The sequence below is a fragment of the Lycium ferocissimum genome, chromosome 10 (assembly GCF_029784015.1).
Source record: "Lycium ferocissimum isolate CSIRO_LF1 chromosome 10, AGI_CSIRO_Lferr_CH_V1, whole genome shotgun sequence".
NCBI lineage: Eukaryota > Viridiplantae > Streptophyta > Magnoliopsida > Solanales > Solanaceae > Lycium > Lycium ferocissimum.
In genome coordinates, this window is record NC_081351.1 from 58,483,142 (window position 1) to 58,497,753 (window position 14,612).

The following is a 14,612-nucleotide window of genomic DNA, read 5'->3' on the forward strand; positions in this document are numbered from 1 at the left end:
ACCCATCTTGCACACAACAACCCAACATACTGCCACATAGGGCCACATACTGTAACATATAATACCATGGACTCACACGATCAATCACGATAACTGAAAATGGAATAATACCTGGGGGAGGTGATGCCTCAAACTGAACCTCCTATACTGCTGGAAACAAATGCGAGTACTTAATCTTCATTGCTTCTTCCACTTCCCAAGTCACTTCCTCAACATTCTTATTCCTCCACAAAACTTTAATGAAAGCTACATCCTTGGTTCGCAACCGACGGACCTGTCTGTCCAATATAGTCACTGGAACCTCTTCGTATGATAACTGCTCGGTCACCTAGATATCATCTACTGGTACAACTCTTGAAGGATCTCCGATGCATTTACGAAGCATAAACACATGAAATATCGAATGTACCGACTCTAACTCAGAAGGCAATTCCAGCTCATATGCCACCTTTCCCACAGTACGAATGATCGCTTGGAGGGAAGACAAAGCAGAGAAGTGAAGGTGTCACAACCTGTGACATGGTCCGCGAGTCGCAGGTGCAACATGAGACACCATCTGCGACTCTCACATGGTGTCACGGACTGAGCAGTCCATTTAGGTTGTCTTTGCAAAATGATCACTTTTGGGCCTTGGTTGTAATAAGGCAAACTATACATAGATGCCTTATTCATTTTCATTACTTACCATGTACATTGATGAACCTTAAGTGTTAGAGAGTTTGTTTAGTAGAGATTGATCATAGTTTGTTTGGCTAACTAAACGTGGTTTCTTAGTTGTTAATAGAATCCTTTTTCCATTGAGTTCATATTGGATTGCTCATTTTTGGACCTCAAATTGAGTCATCTTTGAATTCAAATAGTATAAGTTCCTTGATTTAACTACGATTGGGAGGGTTTAGTATTTGTTGCTAAGTTTGGCCATAGAATTCATTATCAAAGAGGGTCTTGCTTCTATCCCTTCTCTTGTCATCCCAAATTCTCATATTAGCTTTCAATTTCTGCATTTAGGTTAGAATCCTAGAGTTTCAATTTTAGGATTGTTATCATAAGTTAAAATTAGTGAAAAGTTATAAGTTGGTCGACTTTTTAACTTATAAGCACTTTTAACTTGACCAAAATTTTTACTATTTTATCCTAATATTTTTCTAATTCTCAAAATATTTTGCAAAAATAAAATTCCTAACTCCTTCTCCATTCCAGTTTTCATTGTTCGCTCTGCTTCAAATTGTAAAAAATACTTTTAAATAACTTCAAGAACATATAGTCGTTTCAACAAAAAACTGCTAATTAATATTCTTTTATCAAACATATTAATTAGTTACTTTCAATCAACTAACTCAAAGTGGTCTTTTATCATACCACTTATATTTTTTTTTTTGGAAAAAGAAATAGGGATATGAAAGTTGAGTTAGGCCTCATTTATTTTCATTAAGATTAAGACGTCTGAATCTGCATGCGCGCCTGAATGATCAAGATATTGTATCTAGATCTGAACACTGAATGATTAAGACTGTTTATTTTTCAACATCTGAATGTGCATAATGTATTTGCTTAAACATAATAAATATACAATTCAAATAAGAAAGTAACTAAATATTAGAAAACAAACAGAAAATAGCTACAATGCACCCTAACGTTTGGCAGGATTATTTATAACACACTCAACCTTTACGGGTGACCTATTATCCCCCTGTACCTATTTATCGCGTGTTTTATTGGGCATTAAAATGTCATCCCTAGTTTTTTAAAGTCAGGTGCACCCCACGCGCCACGTGGAAACCTCAGAATAAATCAACCTATCCCCCAATTTTAAACCCGAAAACTCAATCCTTAATACCCGACCTATAAATTTCTTTCTTTACTTTCTTATATCGTACTCTTTCTTCTTCATCAAAACAACATAACATACAAAAATAACAACAATAGAAAACAAATGCAATAGGTTCTTTCATCGTTCATTTTGTTAGGAATATACGGAAGATTTGGAATCATATCCATTTAATTACACACAATTATTTTCAAATTTGAATACCATACCCATTTGATTTTCGGAACAAATTAATGGTGAACTTGTAGTCCGCCATTGTTGACCAACAATGAAGCTTTGAAGGTGTTCAAAATAAATAGCAGCAGCTCCAAAAATCTGTCCTTTCCTCTTATTTATTTCACTCTCGAACCCAGTTTCATCTCCACCGCCTACAACTCCATCCCCGCCGCTTCTCTCCTCATCTCCGGCATCGCCTGCTTCCTCCCATTTTCCAATACGTTTACGGATGTGCTTAAAAGTGTTGAAAGATTTAAAAAAAGGCTAAGGAAATGATGAATTGGGTTGAGAACAACGGGAGTAATTTGAGTATCATTTTATACAACATATTGATTCATGGGCTATGCAAGGGTAGAAGAGTTTGGAGGCTGTTGAAATTAAAGTTTGTTGAGGCTGTGTAAAGTGAACGAATTTGAGCTTCAAGGTGCATTCCGAATTAGCAATGATGGGGAATTTTAAAGAGATGATGAGAGTTTGGTGTGAGAGGGCCTCGTGTAAAAAAAAAAGAAAAAAGGGGGTCAGTCGAGTTTAATATGCACCTTATGTGCCCCTTGTGCGTGTCCTCGCGCTCATGTCTAGCTCACCACAAAAATGCCAATAAAACACACTATAAATAGGTAAGGGAGGTAATAAGTCACCCGTAAAGGTTAAGTGTGTTATAAATAATGCGGCCAAACGTTAGTGTGCACTGTAGCTATTTTCCTAGAAAACAAATATAAATTTAATAAAATAATAATATTATTTGATTAAAAAAAAAAAAAAGAAACAGTTCGCTAGTAATGGTAAGATGCTTTGTGGTGGTGGTGGGTGTGGTTTTTTTTTTGGGGGGGGGGGGGGATGGGGGTATTGGTAGGGGGTGAGGGGTTGTAAAGGGTGGCGTAGGAGGGTTTTGGGTGGGGCGCTGTGAGAAAAGCGCGAGGGTAAGATACGTAAGTGGTGAGGGTAGGGTGGGGTAGTGAGATAGGGTGGTTGGGGGTAAGGTTGGTGGGTGGGTATGGGGTTGGGTGGGGTAGTGAAGGGTTAGGGAGGTGTTGATGGTTGAGGGGTAGTGGGGGGTTGGTATAGAGGGTTGGGATAGGTCGTGGGTGGTGGGAGTGAGGATAGGGTGGAGTCGGTGGAAGACTTTGTTCAAGATCTTAATAATTCAGACCTATTCAGACTAAATAAGTGCTTAGATCTTAATGTAAATAAATGCGCTTAATGACCTAAGGCCTGAACCATTCAGATTAAGATCTCCATTAAGTGCAAGCAAATGAGGCCTTAGGGATAGAGTAGTTTATCCAAAAGCCATATAATTTAAGGACCAAAAACTAAAAAATCTCCTAACCCCCTATTTGGATGGTTGTTTCTCGTGGTTCATTATTGTATTGTTTTCTATGAAATCATGTTTGTTTCCATTGATTTTAAAATATGTTGTTAACCTGTTATAATTCCATGGTTATATAACCATGAAAAAGCCCAATTTTTGTAACCATAGATTTGGTGGTTTTTGCACGATTATATATTTCATTTCCCCATTATACCCCCATCTACCCACCCCCCTCCACCACCTAACCCCAACCCGACCACCTACCCGTACCAATCCACCCCACCCTCTCCCACTACCCCTCACCACATCCCACCCCCACCATCCCACCCCCACCCCACCCCACTACCATTCACCCCCACTGTTACACCTCGAAAAATTTCATATCATTGTGCGGTAAATAGACTAACGTAGGGTAAGATGTATATGATGTCCCTAAAAGTAAGAAGGGGTACTTATCGATTCTAATTAAGATTCCAAAGACATTTGAGGCAAGAGAAGGAAGTTCGTTGGGGAAGGCAAAGTATAAATCGTGTTTTGGAAGGGTTTTGCAAAGTACCGAGCTAATGTCGATTTAATAATGTCTTGGGGAAGAGCTATAACGCTCCGTAGGTTGTTAATGAAGCATTAAATAAGTGTTAAGAAGATTCCATAAGGATTGGAAATTAAATGAAACAACGGGAGCAATTTCGGAGATTGTGAGTTATACGGCCCGTATAACTTATACGGTCCGTATAAGGGACCGTATAACTTTTTTAGAGAGGGGTCTTTCACTGGAGGTATCATACGGTCACTTATACAGACCGTATAAGGCGTATAATCCTCATTGGGCAGCTTTTATTTTTTATAAAAAGAGACCCCCGAGTCCTCATTTTTCATTTCATCCATTCTCCACACCTCAAGAAAGCTCTAGAATATTCTCCATACCATTTTAACATATACCCAAGAGAAATCAAGAGAAAAACATGAAGAGTGGGTAGAATCAAGTACATGGATGCTCACTAGGGTTGATACAAGCCAATAATTTCTTTAGTGTTGAAGTTGGGGTTTTCTCAAGTGGAATATCTTCATCCAAAGACCATTCCTATATATTCAAAGGTGAGTTTTGCACTTATTTCGTGTTATTAGAGGTATTGAGTGGTTGAAAGACTTGGATTAAAGGAGAATATAAAATATGAGCTCAATTATGGAAACAATGGTATCTTGAGTAATAAGTTCAATTGAGTTATGATTCTTAGTATGAAATGAGTATAATCTTGTTATGAATGATGTTAAGAATGTTGAAGAAGCATTATATATGAATGAATGCGACGTTGGGTGATAGCTATGGTTATGGATAACCTTGACAGGGAATTTTGAGAATTGAATAATGTCTAGCTTAGCAAAATTTACTAATTATGATATTATGGATGTTGTTATTGATGTTGGGAGCTGTTATATTAGATGGAGAACATTGTAGAAACAAAGGAAGTGCTGCCCAATTTTCTTTAGCCTTTAGTCGCCTTAGTTTAGCTTCAAGTATGTTTCCGATTATCTAATTTTAGTACGAATTATGTTGAATGTAGAATTGTGGATATCGGAGGGGAGCACTTAGTCGGTAAAGTTAGAGCGACGTAAAGGTATGTGAGGCTATTCCATTCTTTTTCTAAGGCATGATTCCTATAATATGACTTCCTTTATCGTTCCATGACTTTCTCATATTCCAGAAATTATAAGTCTATGATTATTAAGAGCTACTCATAAGATAATGATAAGAGACGTGTTATGAATGTGATAATGATGACGATGAATCTAAATCTAAAGACCCTAAAGCTCATGATGTGATATTCTTATGAAGCTAATGATCCTTATATAATTCCTTGATGTTGTTCATTGCTGTTAGACTCACCTTATGATGTTAGTTCCTTCAAGGTGAGACATGATGATCATGATTACTCCATAATGGCATCGGGGGGTTCTCGACCTTACGTCACCCCGATAGAGTTGTAACTTTTACTTGAATTCTTATGCATGCTTTATGATATGTATATAATGATAAGATTACACCGTGCCTATATGGTCGGGCAAACACCGCTAAGGCGGGCGGCCTATACACTATGTCTAGATGGCGTGGACAGACACCACTAGTGAGCGGCATGAGATGTTTAACCCGGACGTGGGAGGCCCGGATGCGGGCTAATAATGATCACACCGTACCTACATGGTCGGGCAGTTACATACATATGCTTACATGATATGATGTTGTTTACTATATGAGTTAGCATCACGCATGACTCCCCTTAAGAGGCACCGCCATTCTGTTACCCTTTGCATCTTATATTCTTGCATCTCTTTATCATGTTATTGTGTATATACATACTCGGTACATTGTTCGACCGACGTCTTTCTTTCATGACGCCGTGTTCATGCCCACGGAGTGAGCGAGGGCGGCGCAGGTCGCCAGGGAGCTATTCGACGGATTCACAAGAGCACTCCACTACTGCGTGAGGTGCCATTTGTCGATACATTCTTTTGCGTACATATTTGTCCCGACGGGTCTGTCCCATCCTTACGTCTCGGTGCTGGCAGAGGCTCATAGATACGTATGCATGGGTAGTAGTTGTCTCATGGATACATCGTTGTATATTTTGTATATCATTTTTTGCGACCAGGGCTATATGTATTGCCTTGGAGATTATGTGTGTCCAGGATGGGTATAAGGATTAACGTAATGAGTGGTGCTCGGTAGTCAGCTCCGGGTACCCGTCATGCTCCCCCCCTCCCCAGTCGGGTCGTGACACCCACCCTACCATCCACCACCCTACCACCATCCACTACCCCTCACCACCACCCCACCATCCCACCTCCACACCACAGCCACTCAACCCCACCCACTAACAACCACTATACCCACCCCCACGCCACAAACACTCACCTCACAACCACCCACCTCTCCACCACCCCCATCCACCACCTACTTATTTTTAAAGTTCCTCATTAGTAAACCACAACAAACGATATAGTCCATCCAAACATTGTATACATTAATATAGTACAGTACAATACAATACCATACTGTACATTATGAAACCATGGTTAACGACCATCCAAACAGAGGCTAAGAAAATTATAGAGCAGACCTCTTGGTATGTTTTCCTCATTTGTGGAGATTCTATCCAGCTAAGTATTAGGTCTCTCTTTTCATTCTCAGGGAAACGTAAAAGACTTAAATACGTACCTAAAACTAAGAAGTTCAAAGAAAGGAAGTAAGAATTGGTACAGAATAATCCAAATTTACTTGAGATACTGTCTATTGTTATGAAAGACAATGAAAGAGTAATATTCCGTTCATGAGACAATTGGTCTATACCAATTGACACGAACATATGCGGATAAAAAATGCAACATTGACCTGTTCTTCTTTCGGTGAGACTGCATATGCTGGATTCTTCACTTGTTACTTCTTCCAATATTTTTTAGTCAAATTAAGCATCTAGTTTACTAAAATGAAGCTTCTTTAGAATTGAAGCAAACATAGAGTGAACGTAACCCTTGTTGTTGTTGTTGTTTTTTTTTTTTTTTTTTTTTATTTTATTTTTTTATATATATAATAACTTACACCCTTGTGGGAACAACATGTGCTTGGAATAATATTCCTTGCTTTTCATTTTTGTGCGTCTTGGAAATAATACTCCTTTCATTTCATGTCGTATGTAGATTTTTAATCTCATGACCTTAAATAAAAGGTGTGTTTAATGTATCAAAATATTTTTTTGAATTTTGTGTTCTTAAATATGTCGTGTTAGCGGTTGAATTAAAAGGTTACAAAATACAAAAATTGACATTCTCTTAAAATGGACAAAAAAAAAAAAAAAAAAAAAAAAAAGCAAGAAACATAAATTGAAATAGAGAGGGTAAAATGGAAGCTAGTCTTTTGTTTAATTATTTGTATGAACCTACGTACTGGTGGAGGTGTTGGCCGACCTCAACCAGCTATGAGTGTGTGATTTGCAGAAATAGGTCCAGTAATTTAGTTGTTTGGTGTTTAATATTTATTCCCGTTTAAGGAGTTTGTACAAAAATTATTTCGGTTATCCATTCAGAAAAATGAAAAATCACGCTTCAACAACTTATGTCGGTGTGCCATAACTTTTAATTACAATTTCCCTCTCCTATTTTTGTTAAATTGTTCATAAATTTTGCCAGATTGACAGAACTTTTGCTCGTGAATAATTATTCAGCAGTTAAGACGCGTGCACTAGAACTTTAGTATAATCTTTTTTTCATTCTTCTATTTTGTTAAATTATTCACTAGTCAATTGATGAATTGCCAAAACTCTTACATGCGTTTAATTATTGACAAGTTATAACCGCCAGGTTATGAGTTATGACTTTAATACTATCTTTATTCAACCATGTTAGTGTTAACATGTCTTACCGGATTGGCAAGGTATGCTCATGTTATACGCTGTTAATTAATGCAAATGACATAACATGTATAGAATATGCCCGATCTATTTTGTCAAAAACAAAGAAATTTGATTACATGAATATTTTGTTTCCCGCATAAAAACATGGAAAAATCTCACGTGAATATTCTTTTCTACTGTAAATAAAAACAATAAATGCATACCTTAAATCCAAATAATTAATTTGAAATCCGCTCTATGTATAAATTCTTCTTGTTCATCTTGCCTTTTTAATTAAACTCATCCCATAAACTCTTTTTGGAACTCAACATGAACTTTAACTTCTTATATCTCTAATTTTCCACGCCGGTTTAAATATTATGGAGTAATAGAAAAGAAGTGATTTTTTCTTCAAAAATTATACTAAAATGTTATAAATACACCGTATTATGTATATCCATTCAAATACACAATTTCTTGGATAAGCTTACAATTGGATAAACTTGCAATCAAGTAGGCAGTTAGCAAGTAGCTCATGTAGAGCGGAGTTAAATGGCTCCCCAGAAAAAGCCTTGCGACGTTTTTTCCCATTAACTGTTATTATAAGCGACTTGCGAGTACTCGAGATAGCAAACGTGCAAGCTTGTTAGTAGGGGCCGCCGAAAAGCTCACACCATGTTTTTTTTTCTTCTATAAATAGGAAGTCAATTCAGTTTATTTGTACATCAATTGAAATAGCAATAAATCTCTCTCTTTCCCCCCAGCTTCTTTGGCTATATCTGTTGTTGTCGTGTACTTTTAATATTATTTCATAACACGTTATCAGCACGAGACTTTGTCATTTTGAGTTTGATTTTCTATTTCATGTGCAATTCTTGGATTTACACGAAGATAAGTATTTTGCTATAATCTTTCACTGTGTCAATTATACTTCGGGTATTGAATCGGTTCCATTTTTTGGGAATTTGATAGCCACTTAGTTGCGTGCCTTACTAGAGATTAATGAGAAGTTCTCGTTTGCTGTTTTTTTCGGTGATCTATATATAATATAAAGCTAAGTATAGATAAGGTGATGTGACACCTCTCTATGGCCAACATTCCTATTTATTTATTTTTCTCAATTTTTTGCATTTTTTTCTTCATTTCTCTATATAATCTACTAATTATATGATTTAGCCTCCTAAAGTAAATATTGATTGGAAATAAAGCCCAATTAACTCCTAATTGGCTCAGCCCACGTAGCAGAGCAACGTGCAATGTCGAAAAAAAAAAAAAAAAAAAACTGAAAATTTATAGCTCCCTCCTTAATTCTTCTAATAACCCCTTCATATACTCTTCCTATTTGCCACCTCCCTTCAATGAATTTTTTGCTTTTTCACCCTTCTCATTTCTTCTTGTAACAGTTAGAGATCTTTTGTCCCTCCAAAATATTCGACTCTACAAAGAATTAGAAGCAAGATGAATTGCAATAACAAATATAGAGTTCCTTCTAGATACTTTTTTTTTTTGAAAAAACCAACCACGCTTTGAGTAAAAATGCTTGCTACTTTTGGGATAGAAAGGCCAGGCGAATTTCCAGCAAGAATTGAAGTCCGACGAGAGGAAGATAGGGAAACGGAGGTGGAGTTTGGATTTTGCTTATGAATTTGGATTCTTTTTCTTCTTTTATTTGTTTTGGTTTCTTCAAACAAATGAAACAATAAATTGTTCATGTAGAAAGATTTTCATCTAAATTTTGTATATTTTCATCGCATGAAACATTTTTTAGACATTGAAAATTGTGGGTTCATGTCAAGTGTCAATGCCATCGTTATAACATTCATGATCAATTCTAAAAATCATCTGAGTAGATACTGAAAGGGAAGCAATAGATTGATTGATCAAGATACTCTCATCTTCTATATTCAACGTTTAATTACCTACACAGAGTTATCTTATTTATCCTATACAATTCAATTTCATTCTTGGTGTACTCTTAAATTCATGAATTTCACCTTTGCTTATCATGTCAAAATAATTATTTTTTAGTTTATAGGGGGGTGGAGATGGGGAAGATGGTAAGTTAAGACTAGGGGTGTTCATGGTCCGGTTTGACTCGGTTTTTGGTTAAAACCAAACCAAACCAATTAAGGCGGGTTTTTTTTAATATTCAAACCAAACCAAACCATTATAGTATAAATTCTATCGGTTTCGGTTTTATCGATTTTATCGGTTTTATCGGTTTGGTTCGGTTTTTACGGGTTGTAATAATATATTTTATAATGCAAAAAAATTGACAAACTTAATTACAAACTTACATTGTTATTTTGCACTAACGATGTAGTTCACATTATCTAAGATGTAATACTCACGACAATAATTACGCCGCCTAATCTCAAGCAAGTTCAGATTGATATATGAATTTATCATTACCCATGTCGCTCCATCCAGGCTCATGTCAAATATATACTACCTTCATCTTTTGCTAACCGCAGAACTTCAAAGCAAGCATCATTAATCTTCAAAGATACGAACTCATTCAAAGATAGCGAGGACGTAATAAGAAAACATTGTTATCTATTACATACCAACACTAATCTTATCCACGAGTAATACTGACCTCCCACTTAAACAATAAAATTAAGTGCTAGCCCATAAAAGGTTAATATATACATTACTTTTCTATTAATCAAGTTGAACAAAATAACAAGGTCTTTAAAAAGTCTTAGAATGATCAACACAAAAAGAACATATACCCAAACTATCACCCAGAGAAAGATCATTTAATTGTACGTAAAAAGTGTGATTAAATACAAAAAACAAGTCAATAGCATAACCAAAGAGAGTAGCACGGTGGCATGACAACAACAACCTGAAAATTAACTACCAAAGAGCCAAGCAGTTGCATGAATTTCAATTGCAACATCCAAACTAATCAGCTGCTCAAGGTAGTGCAGGCATGTGAAAAAAGAAAGAAAAAAGTTTAACAAAGTAGGCCTTAAAACTTTTTAAAACATAAAAGACATATTCATAAGAGTTAAATATGAAAATTTACCTTTTCAACTATCTCAAGTTTTTTTGAATTTCTTCTAAAAGATCTTCAAGCTTGCATTCTTTGAAGTTAGTCTGTCACCTTGGATGCAAATAAGAGCCTATTTTGTCTTTGGTGATAAAAAACCCCGATAAAATTGAACCCAAACCCCCCGGTGCAAAATTTGATTGGGAAAACGGAGAAATGGGAATAGAAAGAACATTTTTTTAAATCAAAAAAAATTGGATATCAAAAGGAAAAAAACCCACCAACCCAAAATATCTAACTTTTTGGTTTTTTAAAAGTCTAAAAAGTACTTCTCAGATTTGATTTTTTTTGGGTTTTGTTTAAATACGAAATTTTCTCCCATTGTTTTTTCCACGTCTCTCCTTTGCATGGTATAATTTCATCTTTAAAGTTTGGGACCAAGTTTATCGGTATGAGTCCCGAAAAGAACTTTTAGTAATCAAAAAAACGTTTAAAAGCCCCATCCCCTTTTTCGATTTTTCACCCCATAAAAAACCCGTAAGAGTTTTTAAACGGATTTTCCCCAGGGGTTCCTTTTATCGAGGATCAAAACAAGGGCAATGAATAATAACTTGTTCATCTTTAAAAGTCCCCCGGTTTTGTTAAATTTAAAGCTCCTCTTTTTAGCCCTCCCTTTTAAAAATAGAATCTTCACTACGAACATATTTGCAATTTTTTTTTGAAGATTAAAGATCTTGGAAGAAAAATTGGAAGTAACATATAGGTTCCGAGAATTTCGGGGTTACGGAAAAATCTAAAAGGAATTTAAAGGAAAATTTTTAACATTCTTCCAATCACCCTTTTGATGGATCCCCCCCTTTTTTTTTCCCTAAAAATATTTGGGGTGCCCGTCAAAAATCTACATTCTTGAAAATGCCTTTTAAAATTTTTAAAGGTTTTCCAGTATCTATATGGGGAGTTCCCCTAGTCTCAATATCTAAAGTAAAAAAAGACCATGGTGTCAATCTTAACCTTCTCGGAAAACGATTTAAAAAGGAATCAAACCTTCGGTGAGGATTTCTTTTGATAGCATTTCTTACCGAAAAAATTTCTTTTGTTCCCCGAGTCCTTTTTTTCCCGATCAAATTTAGAATATGAGCATTACTTAACATGTAAGAACTCTTTCCTAAGATCCCTCCTTTCCGTCCTCAATTCTTCTCTTCAAGTGTTTAATTGCGGAATCGCAAAAAGGTTCTTATCTAAGGTAAAGTGAATATGTTCTCGATTTCCCCAATCAAATAAGCACGCCTCGACCCATTACAATTTTTCCGCCCTTATGATGCGATGTTTGGAAAAAAGTTGAGAATTTTCTTTTTGGGTTCCCTCTCATCGTCCTGGGCGGTGACAACCCCTTGGTTAGATTTTGAAGTGATGTCCACGTATCACTTTTTAACCATCAAAGTTGATTATGGGAAAAGCTTTTTAAACTTTTTCTTTCTCCTCCTTTATATATTTTCAAACATTGTCTAGCAACGGTCGAGCGGGAAAGGGAATTGAAAATTAGGCAAAAAAAAAGCCATTAATCTCCAAAACCTTTCCCTTAAAAACTTTAAAAAGGGTTTTTCGTCAAAAATGACAAACTCGGCAATGGGTCTCCCCAATCTGGTGGCGTTAATCAACCTTTTCTGGTAATTTTACTATATTGGTTCCCCTTTTTTAACTACCTTGATTCTTGATTGATTTCAAAACGATAATTCTGGGGGGGAAATTTGGACAAACCTTTTAAATGTCTCCTAAAAATTGAGGTCCCATTCGTACTTTCCCCAACAAAATTACTAGTCGGTAGTTACTTTGCCCCTTTTTTTCCCCGTTTATCAAATAAATTGAATAGTGTTTTAAACCCGGGGTTCCCCCTTTTACTCACAAATCGATCGGGTGGGAGTTGTTTGTTTCCCTTTTTTCATGATTGGAAATAATATCACGAGTTTTATCACTTGAAAGCCCCGGGTTCCCGGAAATGTTGGGGTCTTTGTTTTTTTACCTCTTTAACTCCCCTCTTTTTTAGTAGTTTTAGTTTCCATCGAAAAAAAATATGAAAATCTAAATAAATAGAGAAATCCCAAAAACATTAGATAAAAACTAAATCAGCAAAAAAAAACCCCAAAAAGATGGAAAATCTAAAATAAAAGGAAAAAATAAAATAAAAAACACATACAAGATGAAAGACTGAAAAAACAAATTTATTCCAAATAAAACTTCAAAAACACAAAAATAATTCACAAACAAAGAGTAATTTTCAAAAATCCAAAAAAAAAAAGGGGAAAAAAAAAGTTAGAGACTTACGGGATTAAAGCCGTATTTTTATTGTGAGAGCGGGAAAAGAAATTAGAGGTCTACAGGGGGTTTTGGGGGGGTTGAAAATCTAATGGGGAAAAAAAATTTTTTATTTAACTATTGGTAAATGGGCTAGACTTAAAACGTAAATGGGCTTGGGGGAAAATGGGCAGACTTTTTTTTTTTTGGTAAATCCTAAATTATGAAGAAGTTAAAAAATACATAAAAATTTAATTAACATATATAAATATATATAATATTTTAAAATTTTGTACTATTTATCGGTTGATTCGGTTTAGTTCGGTTTTTTTTTATGGGTAAAAAAAGCAAAACCAAATATTATCGGTTTTTAAAAAACTAAAACCCAAACCCCAAAAAAAAAGGGTTTTCGGTTTTTTAAAACGGTTTTAAAAAGGGTTTTTCGGTTGGAAAAAGGGTTTTTTTATTTTGAACACCCCTAGTTAAGACCATTCTTTCAGTACCAATAACCTAAATTACTCACATTTTTTGTTATGTGATACAATTTTGGATTTATAGAATTATAGGAGTCAAATGAAGCAGAAAAGTAAGCGAAAAAAATATGGAAAAGTTAAAAATTGTTCTTTATTATCAGTGATGTGACTTACTTTGACATTTTGATAACTCAAATGTCGCCTTCACGTTCTATAAATAATAATTAGCTAAAGTACCCAACTATACTTGGCAATTTAAATTTAACATAATTTACGTATAGTAGCTCTTTTTGCATTTTGGGCATTATGGTCCTCTTATTTCATTGGGTTAATTGTGATATCTCTTGCGATCAATTTCAGCTATCATATTACCCGTTTAATTTCGTCCCCTTTTTTTGTATTTTTTAAATTACAAACATTATTTGGGGAACTTTATAAGTTTTCGTAAATAATGAAACGAAGAAAATATATAAATTAAAAACGGTTTTTTTCTTCAATAATCTCAATATTCCACAAAATTACCCTGTATATTACACAAAATGAGCTTTTTTTTCTCATTTTTTCTTTGTTTTTCGTAACTTTACTTTTTTAAATTTTTAACACTTTTAAAGTATGACTCCGGGATATAAATATAGTTATTTCCACTTTGTTAGGGATGGATATGTTCTTCTCATCTATTTAATGTTGAACAATTCTATCTCTTTATTTTTTTGTCCTCCCATTATTTTCTTATTATCATATATCATATAAGAATATTTCCTTTAAAATTGTTGTTTAAATTGTGACTAACAGATATACTTGGTATTATTGAATGATCAATTGACCCTTCAAAATAGGGGTTGTTGCCGATCTTTGTGTCATGACTTTACAAATAGTATCTTTATCTTTTGTTTCTTATTTGATATTGATCAATTTATATTAAAAGGGGAAAAAAAGAAGTATTTTTTCCCCCCTTATTAATAGTCCCCTTTTTTTGTTAAAAAATTTTATTCACTTTATAAATAATATTTACATTAATTATTTAATCATATTTTGATTTATTTTTTATATGATCCCCGAGCGCAGGAAAATTATTTTGTTTAAAAATTAAAAATTTATTGCATAAGAGACT